General features: G+C 36.6%; 1 protein-coding gene across 1 annotated transcript in view; it reads right to left on the minus strand.

The window, feature by feature from the left end:
- Nucleotides 1-22,773, minus strand: part of LOC107562112 (disks large homolog 2-like) — a gene marked incomplete at its 3' end in the record, with an annotated part of 109,099 nt that overhangs the window by 24,953 nt on the left and 61,373 nt on the right. The window lies entirely within an intron of this gene.

The following is a 22,773-nucleotide window of genomic DNA, read 5'->3' on the forward strand; positions in this document are numbered from 1 at the left end:
TCGGAGAACCAGAGAGATGTGTTGGAAAGCACATGGCAAAAAGGAAAAACCACATTAAAATCTTTGCCACTGAGGTTTGAAATATAAAGACAGCTTGAGTTCATACTAAACATTTTGTGTTTGTTTTACCCTGTAAAGCCTGACATATGAAATATTAGTCAATATATATATATATATATATATATATATATATATATTTTTTTTTTAAATGGAACAGTTTATTGAACCTTCAGACTAAATTGAGTATCATATTTCAAGCATCAGGCTTTTATAGCTTTTATGGTATGATATAGGAGAATATGGAGCTCATACTCGAGGAGGAAAGAAAAAACACCTCAGTTTTATTCAGCGGCCCAAACGGAGCAATGCCAATTTGTGCAGTTGCTGATATTTGAATGACCAAAATGTAAGAAGAAATTCTGATAGCTTGTAATGTAAATCAACAAGATCTTCAAAACAGTACAATAGACATAAAATGTATATAAATATTAGTTGTCACTCTATATCGCCCAATAATATGTCTTACAGTAGTAAGATGATATTTCAATGCTTAGGTTTATGATCAAAGCTCTGTAGTTTATTATTGTGTGGAGCAAAACATATAATGCCATGTATAGACGATCAAGTAAACCTTCAGTGCAGTAAGTGTTCATCTGGAAATATAACTTTACATTTATTCTTACAGTTTACAAATATCAGTAAAGATTTGACATCAAAAAGACACATATACTACAACCTGAAGGTGGACATTTTTAGAATGATACTAAAAGCCTGTTTACTTGCTAAAAAGTATAATCATCAATCAGATGACAATGTAGGAAATTGTGTACCAATGCCAAGTTCTGGCAAGTAAGTCCATAACGCAAACTATGATGTTCACAGTGTTAAACTACTTGGCACAAGCTGATTGGTTCATGTTGCAAATGCAGCCAATGAGCTTACTTTACATTTAAATTGGGAAGGTCCCGTTCACATACGGTTGGTTTGCGGGGTTCCACAGGGCTCAGTTCTCGGACCTATCTTATTCATTCTTTACATGCTCCCCCTCGGCAAAGTCATCAGTCGCTTGGGAATTTCTTTCCATTGCTACGCTGATACACAATTATACATGAAAACTGATACTCACTCATCAACATCATCGTCGTCATCATTATCAACAACTCTACCCACACTCACTGCCTGTCTGGAGGAGATTAGGGCATAGATGAATCAGAACTTTCTCCAGCTGAACAGCTCAAAGACAGAAGCCATCTTCATTGGTACCAAATCATCCACCATAACTTGTATTATATTTTCTGGCTAGGACACTCCCCTATCACCATTAGTCACCAATCTCAGCATCAGATTTGACCCTCATTTAAACTTTGAAGCCCACATTATACATCTCTGCAAAACATCTTTTCATCACCTCAGGAATATAGCCAGACTGTATCACCCTACATGATGCTGAGAAACTTGTTCACCCCTTTGTCTCCTCCGGACTGGACTATTGCAATGCTCTTCTCATCGGGATCCCTAGCAAGAGCATCCAGAAACTCCAGCACATACAGAATAGTGCAGCTAGGATCCTGATGAGAGTGCGTAAATACGAACATATCACACCAATTCTTCAATCTTTACATTGGCTTCCCATTTCTGCCTGGATCAAGTATAAAGTCTTCCTCCTCACACATCAGTGCATCCATAGCAATGCCCCAACTTACCTTAAAGAACTCCTTACTCCACAGATCTCAGCACGTTCTCTCCGCTCCACAAACACTCATCGGCTCCAACCCCCTAGGACTAAGACCCGCACCATTGGGGACAGAGCCTTCTGTGCCGCCACCCCTCGCCTGTGGAATGCCCTCCCTGAACATCTGAGGGCTCCACAAACGACTTATGGTTTTAAAAAGGGCCTAAAAACTTACCTTTTTAAAAAGTTTTTCAATGTTTAAATTTCTTTTAGTGTTTAAATTTTTGTGTTAATTTTAGTTGGTAGTTGATTTTAACTTAATTGCTCTAATTGCTTTATTTTATTTTCAGTATTTTGTAGCACTTTGAGATTTTCTTTAAAATGTAAGCTTTTATAAAAGCTTCAAAAAAGTTTTTCAATGTTTAAATTTCTTTTAGTGTTTAAATTTTTGTGTTAATTTTATTTGGTAGTTGATTTTAACTTAATTTCTTAATTGCTCTAATTGCTTTATTTTATTTTCAGTATTTTGTAGCACTTTGAGATTTTCTTTAAAATGTAAGCTTTTATAAAAGCTTCATAAATAAAATGTATTATTATTATTATTATTATTAAATGGCTGGTTAGCATTCACTAGAGCAGCATGCAGCGCACTTTCAGAGTTCTTCTGAAACCCTCCAACTCCCCAGCTCCACCTGTATAGATCTGCTACGGGTTATTTTATATGCTATTTGTGCAGCAGCAGTATGTCTTAAATACTCACAGCACCTTATCGGCATATGAATTGGCGGTAATAATCAACAACAGCAGCAATAACCAACAGCAGCAGTGTAGCAGATCAATTCTCAGAACCAAAATGCATTAACATTCAGAACCAAATACATTAACATTGTCATACCCATTACCATGCTAAAATCTTCTAAAAGTTGAGAATTGTTTTTTTCCAGCAAAGTTTTGATCATGTTGATAATTTAAAGGCATTTGCATATCAAATATGATACAGTAGGCTTTATAGGGTTAAGTACACACTGCGGGCATCTCCCACACAAGGTGCTTTTGTAATGAATGACATGGTGGGATCAACAACAAAAATGTGCCATCTAGCTGAAGCTATTATCTACTGATGAGGTCCATCACGGCATGGCAGCCAAACATTAAAGAGATTAAAAGAGATAATTGCAGCGTTATCTCAAAATATGACAGTTTAATGGTTGAAAATAAAAAGCAAACAGAACGTAAATGAGCAAAAGCTATGTTTAATGTCTCCCTGGATGACAAAGAGCAATATTGGCCATTTCAGAAAGTGAGTCATAAAGAGGCCGTCCTCTGAGACACATACACTCAGAAAGATGAGTTCAATTTTCAACTACGATGACATTGCTAAACTACTAGCCATAAGCGTGAAGAAAGCTCTTGCATATTGCAGATTTCAGTTTCTATTAAATTATCAAGAATATTATGTTAATATTCTGAGCTGTATAATGCTAAATCCATATTTTAATTTGAATCTGTCATTGTTAAAATATTACATGCTCCCGCTAGGTGGTATAATAAATAAATACGACCACATTCATCAATATGCAAATAATATGCAGATTTATTTTAGATTAACATCAGACACCCACAAGTTCATCAGCACTCTGTCAGACAGTGTGATATTAACTCTATGAATGTGGGTGTCTATGAACTTTTCCACAGAGATAAACATAAAAACAGCACATCTAAAACTTAATTCGGGTACCTTAAATGATTATCACTGAAGATCAAAGATGACATCAAGAAATTATGGATTGGATAATTAGTATTTGGAATATTTGGTGACCTCACACTGAAACTGAATATGGTTCAGAGTAATTTAAGATTACCTGATAGTATTAGGTAGTACTTATTTTGTTCTTTCAGGAAGTAATCGATACAAAACAGCACTGTGGTGATATCATTGTACAGTGATCTATATACAGATTGTAATATCATGGCGATATCTTGTGTGAAATAAGATAGTTGGGGCTGAAACACACAAACTTGGATATTTCCACCTAAAATGGGTTTATTCATTGCCTAGTTTGACTTTAAAGACAACTGAAATGGCAATGCTGCAGCAAGGGAATTGGGTAGCTGGACTAACAAGTCGCTTCATCTCAATTCTAGAGCTAATGAGAACTAGATTGTAGGAAACTGACAAGAGGAAAGACAATAAGAGGGGACCAAAGCATTAATATACAGAAAACATAAAAGCTCAATGTACACAGACAGCATCTATTCTCAATGTAAATGCATTGCAAAATAGCAAGAACTCAGTTAAAACCCTAGCTGGACAAAATGTAATGCATTTGAATAAATCTGGGTAGAAAAAGGGCTTCAACAGGCACACAGACTCTTTGTTGATGTGTTCATTAATTCTCTCTCTAGACACAATCGGCTGAAGTGGCTGTTGCCTGTTTTTCCAGCGTTATCTGTGTGGAAGTGCTTGCAAATGCACTGATGCAGAGCACGACCAGCCTCTTTCAGCCAGCCAGTGCTCACGTGGCCCAGCTGAGCACAGAGGTGATGGCATTACATAATCAACTGCACACACAGTTCTCAATCAACATAAAAAAAATATAAAAATAAATGTATGTGTGCACATTAAAAATGTTACAGCATGGTGTAGAATGGAACCGCATATGTAGTACACCATGGTGTTTTTAAGGCTAAAGATGCAAAAAAGAAATAAGATGCTGTGTCTGAATCCACATTTAATATGAAAAGTGTGTGTGTGTGTGTGTGTGTGTGTGTGTGTGGTGTAGGGCAGACCAGCTCTGCAGTGTTTGGTAAAGAGAGCACAAACACAAACATCTTAAGGGCTTATTGTGGAGCCAAACTGGGGCAGACTTTCTGCTTCAAGCATCTTCATGCCTCTGTAGAGTTGGTACAGAGAAGTGTCTGTTTTCAACACATCAGCATTTTTTAGGGCAGGTAAGGTGCAGGCTAATACAAGATCAAGAAAGTGCTTGGGTTTAAACTCGGAGTTTATGCCACTTTATGTAACTTAAAACATCACGTCAGACTTCTCTAATACTTTTCTAGCTAGTGGGGGTCTTTTGAGACTTGTTTAACATTGTGTCGTGCACATGTTTTTGAGACTGAAACAGGCTTATCGTCTCAAAAATGCAATGCAATCCAGGCAAAACAAGATTAACACATTGTGGCGTATCTAGGAACCCCATTGACGCTAAGGTTAATTGTGTGTTAATAAGCACAATGGAATAACTACGGTTGTCCTTATCATCTGTGAGAACTGAATAAAATTCCAAGAGTGATGAATATGAACTTCAATTAAACTACTCCTCAAATATTCCTAATTCAATTTGCACTATATCAAATTACCAGATGAAAATATCCTTTAGTGAAACAAAAGGGCTAGTCAGGAGCATTTAAAAATAGAACTGAATGAAGATAAATATCTACAGTATACTGGCCATTTTGTCTTTGGAAAATAGTGTGACAACAAATAGTATTATATACTGCAGTAGAGAAAGTGACTGCAAATTACATAGTTAACGCTGTGCTTATCCAGTGTTAAAGATGATGATAAATAATGATTGGTCTGCAGATGTGTTATGTGCTGCTTAAAGAGGTCCTGCAATGGCATTCAGTGCCTCTGCTCTTGTCCCACTTTACGGCTCTCAATAATTCAGGCCACAGAAACTATACATAGAGCTACCACACCACTGTCAATAATGCACAAGAAGAAAAATTCAACAACAACAGCCTTAAGAGTTGAACACCATAGAGACAGCAACTCAAAGAAGTAACCAAGAGCAGCAGACTACAGAGGACTGGTAAAGATATTACCAAGATGCATATATAAACACACCAATAAATATGTTAGGGTTTTCAATTTAAAATGTAATTCTTTTTTTAATGAAACTTTTAATATTTTTATTCAGCCTGGATGCATTAAATTAATAAAAAGTGACAGTAAAGACAGTAAAAGCAGTACAACGATTTTCAACATTGATAATAATAAGAAATGTTTAAAAATCAGCATATTAGACTGATTTCTGAAGGATCGTGTGACACTGAAGACTGAAGTAATGGCTGCTGAAAATTCAGCTTTGCCATCATAAGAATAAGTCTTTTAAATAGTATTATTTTAGTTTGACTGATTTTTACTGTATTTTTGAGCATTTATTTCCAAAAAAAAAGAGGAAAAAAGCTAATCTAATTTCTTGAGATTAAATCACAAATATTATTAGGAAAAAATGGCATTAATGTACAGGTCTTTTTAAAAATATATTAATATACAAAGTGTGCGCTGGTATACATACACAAACATACAAATAAATAAACAAGCTTTAACTGTTGAGAGATATACATAGTTGGCTAATAGATGCTATTGATGACCTTTTGATGACCTTCTCTGAACTGAAAGATGATCAGAGAGCTCTAACCTTGTCCAGTCAATAGTTTGAGCTGAATTGTGATTGAAAACCACTCTCCGCTTGCACATAGCATCCCCTTAGCCATATATATCACACCGGACCACCAGAGATGAGAAGTGTGGAGGTGTTTTCATGTAGAGACAGGTGATGGATGTGAAGCCACATGGTCATTTCTCCCAAGCCTTCCTCTGTCTGCCATCACATTATCAATCACTTGACCAATTTCCTTATTTCAGTGTTAAATTCCATCTATACTGGTACTGACACACTCTTCAGCTGAGAAATGGGTCAAAACAAATGAAATGATAATCTACCAATCAGCAGGTAGAACAATCCTGCAATGCTATTTATGTACTGTACTGTATATTAAGACAAAAACACAAAATAAGTGTTACATGCAGCTAAATTACTTTAGCTGTAACGCAGGAAGTACCAAATGAGAGCTCCACTTCTGCTTAACTAGATAATCCTGGAGTTTAAACACAGATCAGTACTGCAAGAGGAGAGTGCGCGCGCACACACACACACACAAAAACAGAGGGTCTTCAGAGTGCAGCGTCCAGCTGTGTTAGTGCACTCATGGGGTGTGATGCATTGGCCTGATTTAGGGCGTTTAGCTGGATCTCTCTCGCTCATGAACAAACAGATTACGTTATCATCACTGCTGTAGTATTTGTGATCTGAGAGCCATGTTGTGTAGAAGTGTTCATGCGATACAAAGTGATATCAGCACACACAGCGACAAGAACAACAAGCATGTCAGAACAGGGGCTCCAATGATAATATGTGCTTATTGAAGAGCAAAACACACTTAGAAGAACACACTTCCTTACAGCTACAGCAACATATAAAACAACCATTCCACTTTTAAAAAACTCTGATAACTCTGATAAACTCCAAATATTCCATAACCACCTTCATTAAAAAGCTGAATATTTTCGATCCAGCTAGCATTTTACAGTTTCCAATAATTTTTTCAGTTGTTTGTGATTACTGGATAACGATTAAACATACACCATTCAAAAGTTTGGGGTCTTTAAGATATTTTTATGTTTTTGACAGAAGGCTGCATCTATTTGATAAAAGTATATAACTTTTATTGTGAAATATTATTAGTTTAAAATAACTTTTTATTTTACTATATTACACAATGTAATTTAGTACTGTCCATACTGACCCCAAACATTTTCTAAGTTTCTAAGACTTGTTTTTCAGTCCCGAAAATCACAACGTTACAAAGACTTTTCAAACCCTTAACAACTTAATCAACCCAACTTTTCTCACTAATTCTAGCCCTCATATCCGACCTCCCACAATACACCTGTCCCCTAACCTTCCTGGTACCTAGCCCAGATGGCAGCGGTTACCTGGTACGGCTCATGCCAGCTGTGCGGATGGCAGCCACACTCTGTCCACAGATCGCAGCTCCCCCCTTTGGCTCGGAGTGCGCTGCGGCTGGGACTCCTCCAGGAGCTCTCGGAGCGTGAAGCCGTGAGTTTGGCCCTCTGCCGGGGCAGGGTTGACATGGACGGAGAGGGTTGGTAGTTGTATCCGTGCTGAGGTTCGTGCTGCCAGCTGCAAGAGCAGGGCACCTCGCCCCCTCCACGATCTCCCACACGGCCGTGCATCTCCACACAGCAGCTCTGCTGCTTGCTCAGGTAAGCTGTCATCCCCAATGCGTGTTCCTCTCCTCCTCTCGCCCTGTGTTTCACCTCCCTGTCTCTGAGTTTGCGCTCGAGTGCGGGCGGCAGCAGCAAAAGACGCAGTTGTGGTGAGCGGCACTTCCCTGGGCAGTATCTGAGCAGTGTGCTCTCGACAGTGAGAGAGCCAGTGAGAGGGCTCTGTGTGTGTGTGCGCGTCAGAGAGAGAGAGGGTGCATGAGAGAGAAAGCTGGCTACTTGTAGACGCTAGACATGTTTTAGTTAGGCAACAACAGGAAGACAGCGAGAGATGGAGCACAAGAGGGAATAAGACAAGAAAGAGAGGTAGACGAGTGTGTTTGTGTGTGTATGTGAGAAAGCTTTGTCAATTGATGATTTAACTGGCGGTGTGTCTTGACGGCATCTCTGCTCAAGGCAGAAGCAATCAAACCCTGAACAGCTGGGGACTGAGCTGTCTTCACCCCAAACCCCCCAATCAGACAGACGGATGTCTAACTGTCAGCTGCACTTTTTCAACATGATAAAATCATTCAAATGATCTCTTGCAGCAAGCTCAAAGTTCACGAAAAGCTCATAGCTATGCAGAGATATAAGCCACATAGCCTGAAGGCAGACAGAAATGCATAAACAGTACAAATTGAACTAATAAGTGTTCTAAAACCTGCTTAGAATTTGAAAAATCACTAGCAGAGTGGTACACTCTTAATAAAGCAGCAGCAATGGCGATATTATAAAAGAAACCAACGTTCAATAAAAAGTTACATTAAGCATAATAATAACCAAACAACAATACAATTCATTAGCCAGACTCTTTGCTTTTTAAGGTTACCAAGCAATGCAGCAAACTGGCACATTAATGGCCCTGTCCCATTAATGGACCTGCAGTCTTATGGCCTTTGCTTTTGTACATCAGAGAAGTCGAAAAGCCCAAAGAGTGTCCCATTTGTCATTTTAGTCTCAGAAGGATGCTCACGAGCACCACCTTTGTCCCTGCAATGCAGACTTTTTCAGAGCCTTGAATGGTGTGGACTACACAGCAGAACATTACCCAGCAACTATTAACCATGACTTTTGCCTCAATAAACTCCTACATTTGCTGCTTATAAATAGTTAGTAAGCTTAGTTATGGGGTAGGATTAAGGGAGCTAAAATATGTGCTTTATAATTACTAATAAACAGCCAATATGCTATTAATATGCATTCTAATAAGCAACTAATTAATAGTGAGAATTGGCTAAAGTGTCTCCAAAGTGTGAAATAGTTAAACTGGACTAGTAGAACTTGATTAAGAATTTAACTGATGTGTGTTATTTTTACTAAAGAAACCAAAATAAATATTTGTAAAAATTCTTATTATAAACTAATTTAAATGCAGTTGTGCTTCTGAAGTTGCTGTTGAATAATAGCTTCTATTTTAATAACATTATTATTATTATTATTATTATATATGCAATAATAATAATAATAATTATTAAATTAAAATGTTTTCAGCAACAGCTTTAGAGGTAAAACTCCATTTGAAATAATGTATAAATAATAATATAATTTTTAAATAAGCATATTATTCATATTAATATTATTCTTTTAAAAAAGCTATTTTAGTAACAACTTCAGAGGCAAAACTGCATTTGAAATGATTAAAAACATTAATTAATTAATAAAAATGTATAATTATTATAATTATTAATTATAATAATTGAGAATTAAATGAAATTATTTAAATTAATGAATGAAATGTATAAACAATAATGTACATTTTAAATATGAATATTATTATTATTAATAATAATACTATTATTATTTTTTAACTGTTTTTAGTTAGTATCATCTTTAGAGGCAAAACTGCATTTTAAATAAATGCAATTTATTGAATTGAAATGTATTGAAATTTAAAAATAAATCAATTAATAATAACAATTAATATAACTATTAATTATAATAATTAATAAATACAAATATGCACCCTGTGTAGCAGGCATTTCAAACGATAATTAATGCAGCAGATTGTCCGTTATTTGCATTTTAAGAATGTACTAAACAAAAGTAAATTAAATTTTGTAATCCATAATTCAACAGCAGACACAAAACAAGGAATAGCAGAGCTATAGCCTGTAGCTTGTGGGTCACTGAGCCTCATTAATTCAATAAGATTTCTATTTATAACCAACCTAGTCACATTTAATCAAAACAAGGGGCTTTATGCTCAGCAACTGATGCTTAACTGCTTAAGTTAAACCATCCAGCTACATCAGAATCAATCCCAGAGTGCTGTACTGACTTTCTGCTCAACCAGTGTACATTAACCCCACCTACTGGCTACTAGCGCACAGTACAGCTCAGGGGGGAAAAGCCCATTTATCTTCACAGAAGCATTACCAGTGCTTAATATTTGTTTAGGATTCAGTCTTTTAGCTATGTGGTTATTCATTCTGCTTTAGTAATCCTCCCTCACATAGTGTCTCCCATCTGGGGGTGATCTTAGATGAAAATTAATAAAACACACTGGAGGTTGATGATGAAGGCTTTAGTGATTTGTTCAGAATGTGTGGTTGTGTAGGTATTCTAAGTGTCTAAATGCCAGTTAATCATACAGTATTTTATATAATTAACAATCCCTATGAAGCGTTCAATTCATCTGAACCTACAATTAAGCAGGTTTCTCTCCTCCCACATTCCAATTACAAACCCAATTCCAAAAAAGTTGGGACACTGTACAAATTGTGAGTAAAAAAGGAATGGAATAACTTATAAATCTCATAAACTTATATTTTATTCACAATAGAATATAGATGATATATCAAATGTTGAAAGTGAGACATTTTGAAATGTCATGCCAAATATTGGCTCATTTTGGATTTCATGAGAGCTACACATTCCAAAAAAGTTGGGACAGGTAGCAATTCTTGTGACATATATCCCACCTGAAGGGCACACAAACAACATCGAGCTCTACTAATGGGTTTGAACAGAACGTGAATGTATGGTAAAAGAATGATAGTAAAGGAATACTTTTTGACTTTCTGTGTATGGAAAAGAATGGTCAGGATATTCTTCAAAATTAATCATAAAAGCAGTCAACATGACTCATGTGCTAGATTATACATCCCCTAATGCCAAGTGATCGAAATTTAAGTAATTATTAACAGAAAACCTCTAATGAAGTCAAATATGATGTAATGTACTGTACTGCATCAACAATTAAATCATTTGATCAGTACCAAAACTATACTTTAACACAAAACTGTAGGTTGAAAATGCAAAATAACCTATTTTATAAATAGATGATAACTGGATACTATTCACATGCAATATGTTGATGTCATGTGATACCAATGTAGCATGCAATTGTAAAAAAAAAAAAATAAAAAAAAAAAAAATTATAGGTCAAATGTTCTGGAAAAAGCAAAATTTTTATTTTTTGCCATATCGCCCAGCCCTAATTAACAGTAACAACACTGTTTTGCTGGAGTTGCTGTTTTCTTTCCATTCTTTCACTCTTTGTCTCACACTTTTACTCTTGTTTGTAAGTTTTTGGTTGTCAGAAAAAAATATATATATATATATATATATATTTATTTATTTATATATATATAAAAATACAAGGTACACTTAGCCAGCCTCGTACTCTACAAATAGTAAACTAGTATAGTGTTCCATAGCTAAAAATGCCAATTGGAGGACAGAATTATAATTAGGATAGAATTAAAACACATGAATAATGTAGACTTGAAATGTGTGAGAGAAGTCAGTTAAAAAGTAGCTAAATCAGCCAGTGAGAAAATGTCTAATTCCCAAAAGTGTTGTGCGTTTTCCATCACACTTTTAACATGATGACAAACACTACTTATCACTGTCAATGCCTGAAATGATGACAGCCTCAGGATGTGTGTGTGTGAGTTGTATGCCATGTGTCACTGCCAAATGCCAGCAAGCTGTGATACCACGTCACCGAGATAAACCCTTGTATAATACTGTTGAAAATGTCATAAGATGCTGTCAAATTAATTTTCCCACCTTTCAACAGACAGACCATCAAGTGACAGGTGGTCAGCCCTGACATTCACACACGTCGCAGTGCCCACTCGAGCAGCTACACTCACAAGGGCAGGAGGAACATGGCACCTATGTGGACGTAATATTAAAACAAAAATTGCTGGATATGTCATACACACTGAAAACAACCAGCACATGACAAGCCACCTTAGTTGAGACATTTTCCCACACACTGCTGCACTGTTCATTCACATAAATGTAGATGAAAAGATCAAAACGGTGTCTATTATATGTTAAACAAAATATATTTACATGAATATTGCATATATCTTAAGAACTAAATACTATTTACATACATTTTATATGTTGAATTTTTATTTTATTTTATAATCTTGATTTAATAATAACTGAAATAACAACAACAATAATAATTAGTGCTGGCAATGATTAATTGCGATTAATCGTATCCAAAATAAAAGTTTTAGTTTATATATGTCCGTGTACTGTGTATATTTATTATGTATATACTTTATAAAGACACACACTTACAGTATATATTATACAAATATTTCCATGTATTTCCATGGTATATATTTATAGTCATATAATTTATATTATACATAAATATATTTAATATATAAACATAACATTTTTCTTAAATTCTTATTCTTAAAAAAAACCAACATGTGTGTATTTATATTATACTAGTGCTGTCAAACGATTAATCGCATCCAAAATAAAAGTTTTTGTTTACATAATGTGTGTATACTGTGTATATTTATTATGTATATATGAATACAAACACATGCATGTATATATTTAAGAAAAATATGTTATGTTTATATATTAAATATATTTATGTATAATATAAAATATAAGAATAGAAATATATAAATGTATATACATGTAAATATTTTAAATATATATACTGTGTATTTATATATACATAATAAATATACACGGTACACATACATATATTATGCAAACAAAAATGTTTATTTTGGATGCGATTAATCGCAATTAATCGTTTGACAGCACTATACATAATAAATATACACAGTACACACACAAATATTATGTACACAAAAACTTTGATTTTGGATGCGATTAATCGTTTGACAGCACTATACATAATAAATATACACACATATATTATGTACACAAAAACTTTTATTTTGGATGCGAGATTAATCGTTGCCCAGCACTATAATAATTTAATTTACAAATCAAAAAATCATTTTATATTTTAAAACTATTATAATTATAAAATATTATTTTATTTTATTTATTATTTATTTTTAGTTATATCACAAACATTTTGCCGTTTTATATTTATTTGTATATTTGTGACATGGAGTTTAAAAAAATAAAATATTTTCTGCATCCTAGATTAAAGAAGTCATTAGATGGTGTATGAATCACAACAGATTTAGTTGATTAAGATTTATTTAGCAGATGTTTGAATGTCTTGGATATGAATGCTGCGTGTCACTTACATCTGTGAGGTTTAGACTATCATTCTAGCAATTAATTCAAACCACGTCATGTTGCAGTTCGTACTGTAATACAGTTATCGGCTAAATGCCAAGTATCTCCATTTTACCATTTACTCACCAAATGCAACTTGCATTTGTCAAAGGTTAATTTTGGACACTGTGTATGAAAGCAGGAAGCTGGTGCTGTTAAAGCAGCACAATGAATGACAAAATACTTGGCTTGATAATTCACACTGCAGGCACTGGGAGTGTCTGGGATCAGGGTTCTAATTAAAAGCCCCCTCTCTCATGTGGCTCTAAATAGAAGAGAAGTACTCAGGCTACCACGTGCCTTAATTCTCACAAGAACTGAGAGACTCTCTTCACTCCTTCCCCCTCTCTTACTGTGTTTCCCACTGCTCTCAGAAATCAACTCTTCATTTCTTCCTGCTGTCCCAAAACCGTATACACACACACACACACAAGACAAGAACTACCACACTGCAAGACCTCCACAAAAAATTCAAACCCACGTTGCAGGGCAGAGTTTAAGTGGTTGATTGGTCCTGTCAGTGTGTGACAGGTCATTTATTGCTTCAGAGAAAGCCATTATGGTCCAGAGCCCATCTCTCCTTTACCTAGGAGAGGATACAGAGAAAGTCAACATACAGTCTGACAGGCACATGCTGGACCTTAGGTAGCACAACAGGCTTGTTGGGAAAAAAGTATCAATGAAAATAAGCACTGAAAGAGCTTTACATATTACCAGATAACTTTTTTGTATCATAAAAGAGTACATTATATTATTTTATTACCATAGCAGGAAGGTATAGTGTTAATATGAAAAAAAGCAAAACAAAAGCAAAGTAATACAAAACACAAAACAACACTACATATCTCACAGGGCCAAAGGCAAAACTATATTTCCATGTGTATGGCTGTGTGCTGTTGTTGTAGCTCACATTTACCACCACAAGGTGGGGCTTGTGATTAGACTTTGAGACTGGTAATGTGGCTTCAAAATCAGCCTCCTCACTCCACACTGGCACTTCACACTTAAAAAAAAAATCAATTTTCTCTAGCTCCTGTATGATGGGTCAAACAAGTATCTCTGCTGAAAGCTTTGTCCTGAGTGTCTATACTTCAGAGGAAAAGTGAATGATTTTACTCACTGGCAAAGTAATGTTGCAGGATGAACTGATGTACAGCCGCTCTGTCTCAGAACTGAGAGCAAGGAATGATGGTACATCCATTTGCCAATTGAACACATGCTCAGTTCATGCCCAATAAAGGCAATGATACTGCCGCAGAGTGTGTGCATGTTTACAGTACTGGTTTAACTCAGCAGTTATTGTAAAGTTTAACAGAGTCTGACAGTCATCAACTGAAGTGACAAACTTTGGTCAGTGTTTAGAGAATGCTAATCACTAAGAGCCCATAGGAGCTGTTTAATGTTAGAGAAGTCATTAGAGTCATCTAGTCTAGAAAGCCCATGCACATTGCTAAACTAGCTTAAAAAATAATTTGTGATTTTAGTTTTCGTTAATTGAAATAAAGACTAATAGAAATAAAAGTATTACATTAAAACCTTAAAAAATTGAAATGCTGCCTTAGCAACTAACTATAAAAAACTGAAAAACATCTCAAGCTAAATAGAAATATAAGAGAAAATAATAAAAATAACAAAAGCAAATTAACAAAAACTAAAATAAATAAAAAATCTCATTCAAAATATCAATGAAAACTACAATAGTATATAAATAATAATACTAAAATAACACTCTCCCATTGCTGTCAGATTTTATTGCTGATTAGAAATATATTACTGAAATACATTTGGAGATTCCAACTGAGCTAATACACAAAACATATTTAGTTAAACGTTACATTTTTGGCCAAAATTTTCAGTGAAAAAAAAAAATCACAGCTTTAGAACAGAGCTTGTGGTATACAAGCTTGAAGGAGCACTAAAGTCTGCCAAAATAACTGTTAGAGCTCATACCGCTGGCCTGGCCTCAGATTTACCAACCACACCAGTTCACTGTATTATGGAATAAAAAGTGCTGGAAGTTATAAGAACTTACTCCTGGGTTTAGCTAATTGGATTACGGAGGAGTGCATGGAACCCAGGAACAGAGGGAGATTTTAAAGAGTGGAAAGTTAAACAGGGGAGTGATTATAATTTAATGCAAGGGGCAGAGAGGTTAGTTCTTCAGATACAGAAGCAGTGCCAACACTTACTTTGGAGAAATAGCTTTTTGTTGGATCCAAGAAGAGATTCTGTGAACCTAGCCTATGCCCATTGCATTAAGCACCACACGCACCGTAATAATCACCATTAGTGTTCACTAAAAGAGTGTTTCAGCTCCTCAATGGCTCATCCTTTTCCCCCAGGGTCATAATGTCCTCATTTCCTTTCCATCTTGTCAACTTGTACCTCAACTATACTTTATTTACAGTATATCAACTCATCTTTGCTTTCTGAAAAAACTTCAGGTGCTTGACCATGCAGTGCTCACCACCAATAAAAAAAATAAGACGTTTTTAGTGTGTTATTATGTGGTTGCTAGGGTGTTATTTGATGCCACAAGTCTCTATTATATTCTGGTGGTCCCTAGATACAGCTCAGTCCCTCCTTCAATGCAAGTCTGCTGGATCTTTCGCTAATTTTACTGACTTTGAAAAATAATAACACACCAAATTGCAAGAGTGGAAAGAGCGATGTTGCATTAGCACATCCAGCCTAACATATAAAAAACCCCTCACAGTGTCTAGACTGCAATAGCATTTCCTGAGCATTTTGTGTCTAAAATATGGCTTCAGGCTGCACATCCAACCTTAAATTGTTTTAACACCTCTGGCATCCTTCTAAAGACAGAAGACAGCTCTTACATTGATTAGTTTCATTAGTCTCTTTTCCACTGGAATATGTCTCTGAGTGCTGGCAGCATCTGTGAGTGATGTTTCAAAGGCTAATGCACGGACCACTTTTGGTCGAGAGCCAGGCCTGTGTAATCAACTTCAGAAATTATGAAACCAGTTCAATGGTTCAATAAAAACTGGAAGAGCAGCTAAATCCACCAGAGAGACAGAGAACGTAAAATAGCATTATCTAACAAAAACGAGAAGGCGGTTAAAAGGACCTATGGAGAATTGTGAGCAATTATTATTCTTAAGTGGTCTGGTTTTGAAAACCATTCAGTCTTTTATTGTCTGGGAAACACTGACTAAAAGATTCAGTTGCTGGTCTACCTGTTATAAACTTGATGGTTAAACTGAGTAAAGAGCTGCTAACCTGACTGCAACTCCTTCTGTGTTTCTTTAGAAGTCTTTCAGTCAGACTTTGCTTCCATTTACAGATGGTGACGAGCGACGGCCATTTAATCGGCCCCAAGTCAGGAGCTTTGCTCTTCAGAGCCTCCATGCTGAGACGTTTATGCAGCGGTCGTAAGGATTCAACTCGAGGAGGGGCGAGAAGGTTGGGCGCGCTTCCTCTGTGGAACTTCTCCCGAAAAAGGCCATTATTCACAAGCATGTAGCTCATGGCGGATGGCAGTTCGCCCAGCAAAGCTGGACAATGCGCAAACTTCCACAAAAGCCTGTCAAAGCCTGTCGAATGCACCCAATCAATGGACAGCTTCGCAACAAGGTCACCCTAACACCGATAGAATGTACATATCCACAGCCCAGTGGAGCCAAACCAGGAAAAATTTACTTTTCAGCGCTTTTGGCTAATAAACATACAAATCCATTGATTCTTTAGAAAACCGAAAATCAGTCAGATATCAGAAGCCAAATCCAGTGGCTCTGGATGTGCAGAGGACGGTTAGAACTCCAGGCTCAGACAGGCGTTAACTCTCAAACAAATCATTGTGCTGCTCGAGAAGACAGCATCGGTCCCAGAAGTCTGTTCATCCTTGGATGAGTCTCTCCTTCCATCGGGGGACGGTGTATGTGAGCGGAATGGCTGAGATGGATCTTTCTGGCCGTGGGCTGTGCTATGGTACGCTAGGCTAACTGAAGCTTAGTTGGACTTTTTTCAGGGTGTGGTAGGGAGAAAAAAAGTGCACAGAGAGTGACACAAACTCAATAAATCAGGGGGGTGAGGTAGATGAGATGAGATTAGCGAGGGGCAGCGCTGAGATGCAAATCACATGGGGATATAATTAAAGCCTAGGGGAACATCACTCCACTGAGTGGCCACTGCCAGATTACAGCCAATCAATAATGGAGCCGACAAACACAAACACACATCCAAACGCGCCGATGTTTATCAGGCGCAGACACAAGCCAAACTTAAATTCACCACACTGGAAACACCACAGCAGGCTTAAACGCGTATTACAGGATGTTGAGTGTGAAAGGAAAATTAAACGTGCGAAGCGCAAAAACAGCAATTAACCATGTCCTGGGCTCCATGCTGCCAAATCAGACAAAGAGGGATGATGGGAAATCCCAGAATAGACAGGCTAAATGTGTTATCTCTCTGATTACAGCGCTAAATGTCGCTAAATGACGACAAGCGGCTAATCAGGTTCGCAGAGGAAATGGTCTGACAGCTGCTTGATCATTATAGCAACTGCAGCCTGGTCTTTCTGAATGAGTGAAAAAGAAATGCGATGAGATGTACAGTATATGACTCAATCAAGGGATGTGACTGTGTTGTATAAAAATCTAAATATTAATATGCGTATAGACAATTAATGAGTGCTTCTTCAACTCCAGGTAATATATTATTTTTGGTATTAAAACTTTTGTTATTAACCTTTACTGTTTTTATATGAAGATCACCTTCTATAAAGTTATTATAGTTTTACCCTTGTCTTAGATTATCAATCATAAACTAGGAAAATTCATCATAAAATGTAATTATTAGATGTTAAACACGTGACAATGAAAAATAAATAAATGCATAAATAAACCATTTTCAATTAAAATCTACTGTGTGGAAATTATTTCCAATTTTCAACATAATTTCCATCACAGTGTCACGAATCCGGTCCGTGGGCTTCAGGCCGATTGCCACAAGAGGTTATTCTCCCATTACATTGACGCTCACACCACATAGACTGTTACTCATCACCCTGGACTGCATTTCCCATCAACCATTGCACTGATTACACACACACACACACAGCTGAATCCAATCAGACATGCTAGTTAAGCCAGGGACTTCCGCTCTCTCACTGCCGAGTATTTTTCTGCATTTTTTACTACAAAAGTGTTAGCTGCCTTACTGAGCCATTCCGTGTTTTCTGTTTTCGTCTCGTGTATTGTTTTGCGTGTATCCCTGTTTAGCAGATAGCTACCTTACCGAGCCTGTTTAAGTTTTCTTAGTCTAGTCTTAGTCTTGCCTTGTCTGTTTTCCTGGTCTCTGATTCACGCCACGTCTCTTGGATTAACCCTTTGCTTGCCGTTTCTGACTCTGTTTGCCCCTGCTTGGACCTTTTGCCTTCTACCTGGATTTATCTCTTATCTTGCCTTCGATATACCCGTTTGCCATTGTCTGACCCATGCCTGTAAAAACCACGTCTCTCAATAAAAGCTTGCACATGGATCCTCACGCCTCACGTCTCGTCGGTCCCGTTACACACAGAATGACATGGAACATTATAAATGTGCTGGAAATGTTCATAAAAAAAAATAAATGAGGAAAATAAGTAAATAATTATTTGATAACAGCTTACAGGATCAAAAGTGTCTATAATTAAAGCAATAGCCTGTTATGTTTTTGGATGCTTCTTTTTTTATTTTACCATTCCTTCAGACACTGTGTTGCCGTGGTATTTTTTGGCGTCTGTGTTACAGGCATGTGTGGCAGTGTTAAAATGGGTGTTTGTGTCGCATTAACAAGAACAGAAACATACCCAGAGTTTGATTCGGTCAAAACCGCTCTGCTCACATTCATTGTGTGGTGTTGGATTATCCAACCCCTGGTCAGCTACAGATAAACCAGCCCTGTCTCACTGTGTCTTTCTGTCTCTCTCTCTCTTTCCCATGGGGTAGGTGGATAAAGTTGGACAGGCAGGGATGAGGAACATGAATCGGGTTAACTCGTGACTACTATACACAAAGAACAAAAAAGAAAAGCAGACCTTTAACCCTTAAATGCATACCTCGGGTCTTTAGCGACCTGGGACATCATTCTCTACCCTCTTCCTCCATTTTTTTTAAGTTAGACATCACCTTTCTTAGTATTCCTCAATCTATTCATTATAAACAATATAACAAGAAAAAAATAGCAAAATATAAAAGAATGCCTGTTTTCTGATAAATTTTTTGTAAAAAGTGTATAGAGTCGCTATAGACCCGAGGTGTGTAAATTAGGGTTGTGCCGATAGACGACAGTATCGTGTATCGATGATAGACAGAGATATCGCCTGTGGCCGATGCCTTTGACGATAGCAAGACGATTATTATTATTATTATTATCAGTCTAATAATACTATCTAATTAATATTAGGGCTTGTTTGCTGCTTTTAGCCTTACACTGGAGATGGTTCACTTTCTCGCAATGAAACTAAGTAAATAATTACATAAATTAGCACGATAATATAGTGTATCGGTGATCTCACAGGCTGACGATAGGACGATATGAAAATTGAGCATATCGCCCAACACTAATGTAAATGTGTAAGTACTTTTCCCTGCGCGACTATATTTACATATCTGATGACTCAATTTGTGCAATGCATCTTTTTTTCTTCAAGGTGGCACTGTTTGATACACAATGATGTGATGTTTCACTCATAATTACCGCAGGCATAAAACAATTGAATATCATCAGCAAAAATGTAACTGGTTTGAATGGCTTTACTGCAGAGCAATTACTATACGCAATGAAATATAAATGTCACTGCCATTTGATGCTGGATGTGATGAATAAGCAAGCTACCAGTGATCAAAATATTGAATATGAAGTCATTGAAAACGATAGTTTTGAGAATATGGTTGAGATTGTGAATGTGAGGGAGATGTTGAATGTACTGTGGAAGTGCGCTCTGACGATGACAGCGATGGTAAAATCATCTGCTCAAATTGAACCCTTTTAAGTTTCAAAAGGAAACGAAATATGCTTTATTTTTATTCTTCTGTAATTGTTCTTAAAATATCAAGATATTTTTTGCTATTGCAGCAGTTAGAGGTCTATCTGTGCTGGATATATAGGTCCGGGTCGCTAAAGACCCGAATATGTAGTAATGATTGGCGAAACATTCATGCATTTAAGGGTTAAACAAGGCACTCCAGATATGGGCCAGCACTCATCCCAAAAACCTATCCTTACCCATCTCTCTCTCTCAGCTCATGTTTATATCCATCCTGCTCTGTGTATCAACAGTATGACATTTTGAAATCCATAACTCAAACTCCCCCCGTCTGTTACCTGCAGCCGAGAGCTCTATCTATTATACATAAGTTTTAACCTGCACATCTTGTAAAGCTTCCCGGAAAGAGACAGACAGAGAGAGAGAGAGAAGGCATGAAGTGATAGAAGAACAGATCAAATACAAATATTATTGTGTATGAGACAAAGGTGGATAAAAAAAATAAAAAACAAAGAGAGAGAGTTTGAAATAGAAGATATGCTGTCTAAGCACAGACATACATCCGCTCATGTAAATAGATGGTGTTTTTGTTGCCTGGAGATTAACTAATGATCCATATGCATTACAAATTTCAGGGTAATTAATCAAAATACAGAACTCAGAGTGCCGTGTGATGATCAAGGTACCTGCTCAGAATACATCTAAAGCCATCAAAAGATCTTTGAACATCATAAGAGATACTAGTCTTTTTTATTAAAATTGTGGACAATCATTTGAGTAGGCAAACTGATACTTCATAATCACCTCAAAAACATCATACTAATTTTTTTAATCCAATGAAAAAACAAAATGTTTTCATAGCACCACAAACTAGTTTCTACACTTCTCATTCTACGAATGGTTCACTTATACAGTAGATATTTCTGCATTTAAAACTGCACAGAGAAAGTATTTTGACAACCACACCTTTTAAGCAGGAATCCAACAGTCTGACATTACTGCTTGACTCTTAAAGGGGTCATATGATGCTTTTTTAAAGATCATTATTTTGTGTATTTGGTGTAACAGAATATGTTGACATGCTTTAATGTTCAAACAACACATTATTTTTCAAATAATGTACATTATTGTAGGTCCTCTATGCCCCGCCTCTCTCAAACGCTTTGTTTTCTACAAAGTCCCTCCTTCCGACAAGCGCAGTCTGCTCTGATTGGCCAGCTGATCCAGTGCATTGTGATTGAACGAACACCGCAAGCACTCGTCGGCAATGTAACTCCCCTTACCATAATCGCAGCTTCATCTTTCAAAATAAATGTAAAGACAGAGCCCGAAAGGGGAACAGAGTCGTGAATGTCTCTTTAAATGCAAATGAGCTGCTGCTCCCCGCCCCCTTTTCCAGAATAGGGCTGTGCCTTTACAGCTCGTATCTCAGATACTCTGCTAAAAAAAACATGTGTTTGATTTTGATCATGTCTATTGCACTGAAAACATGCATTTTAAAGCCATATCAGTTTAATCTCATGATATATGGTTTTCTGAGTGCACAAATTGGAAGTACGAGCACAGAAAGTGGCAGTCACACGACATGCGAGTACTAAACTAAGTTTTCTTTCATGTCTTATTGTGCTTAAACTGTCAAATACACACAAGTTTATGTTAAAAACACATGAGTTGTGAAGGTAAACAGCTGGGAAAGATATTGCACGTTTATATTAGGCATGTGTAGCAGCAGCGTAATATACAGTAAATAAATCAATAAATCCACTGCTCTCTTGTCTCCTCTGAGGTTGGGAATCTAAATGGTCTGATCTCAGGACCAGAACCAAGAAAATAAAAAATATACAGTGCAGATTGCAGCACAGTGAAATTATATGCTTATGTCTCGGTTCATTCCAGGTAATGGTGGGCTGTTTGATGACACACACAAACACACATTCCCACCAACACATACACTTCTTTCCTTTAGATCTATAAACCAGCAGAGCAACTAATGAGATCTTTTTTTTTCACCACTAAATAAAATCACTGGAACTTCACATCATTAATCTTACAAACCAACAAACAGAACAAACACAAAGTGGTTTAAATCATCAAATAAAAGCAACAAAAATTATTCAGTTCTTTTAGGTGACACGTACAGCATAAAACAGTAATCAAAAAATAAAATGAACCAATGTAAAGGGAGGTACAAAAAAGTACCAAGGTATTAGCATATTTTCTGGACATTTACTATGGAGATACCATAGCAGTAGTTTAATTACTGGTTCCGTTTAGTAAAAGTTTAACTTTAAATAGTGTCAGTAGTGTTGTGGGATCTTCTAGCCAGTGTTACGGTTTCTGCAATTCGGCCTCTTCAAGCATTCTCGCTGTGGGAATAGACTGTCAGTCGCTGACAGCTCGTCTGCTGGCCAACAGGGACGTGCTCCGGCCTTAAGCCCAGGGGGAAATGGTTTGTGTTAGTGAAAGCCATTCTAATATTAACAGTCTTATTTCAGAGTGAAGAGT

Source organism: Sinocyclocheilus grahami, unplaced genomic scaffold (genome assembly GCF_001515645.1).
Source record: "Sinocyclocheilus grahami isolate Dianchi unplaced genomic scaffold, SAMN03320097.WGS_v1.1 scaffold808.1, whole genome shotgun sequence".
NCBI classification, from domain to species: domain Eukaryota; kingdom Metazoa; phylum Chordata; class Actinopteri; order Cypriniformes; family Cyprinidae; genus Sinocyclocheilus; species Sinocyclocheilus grahami.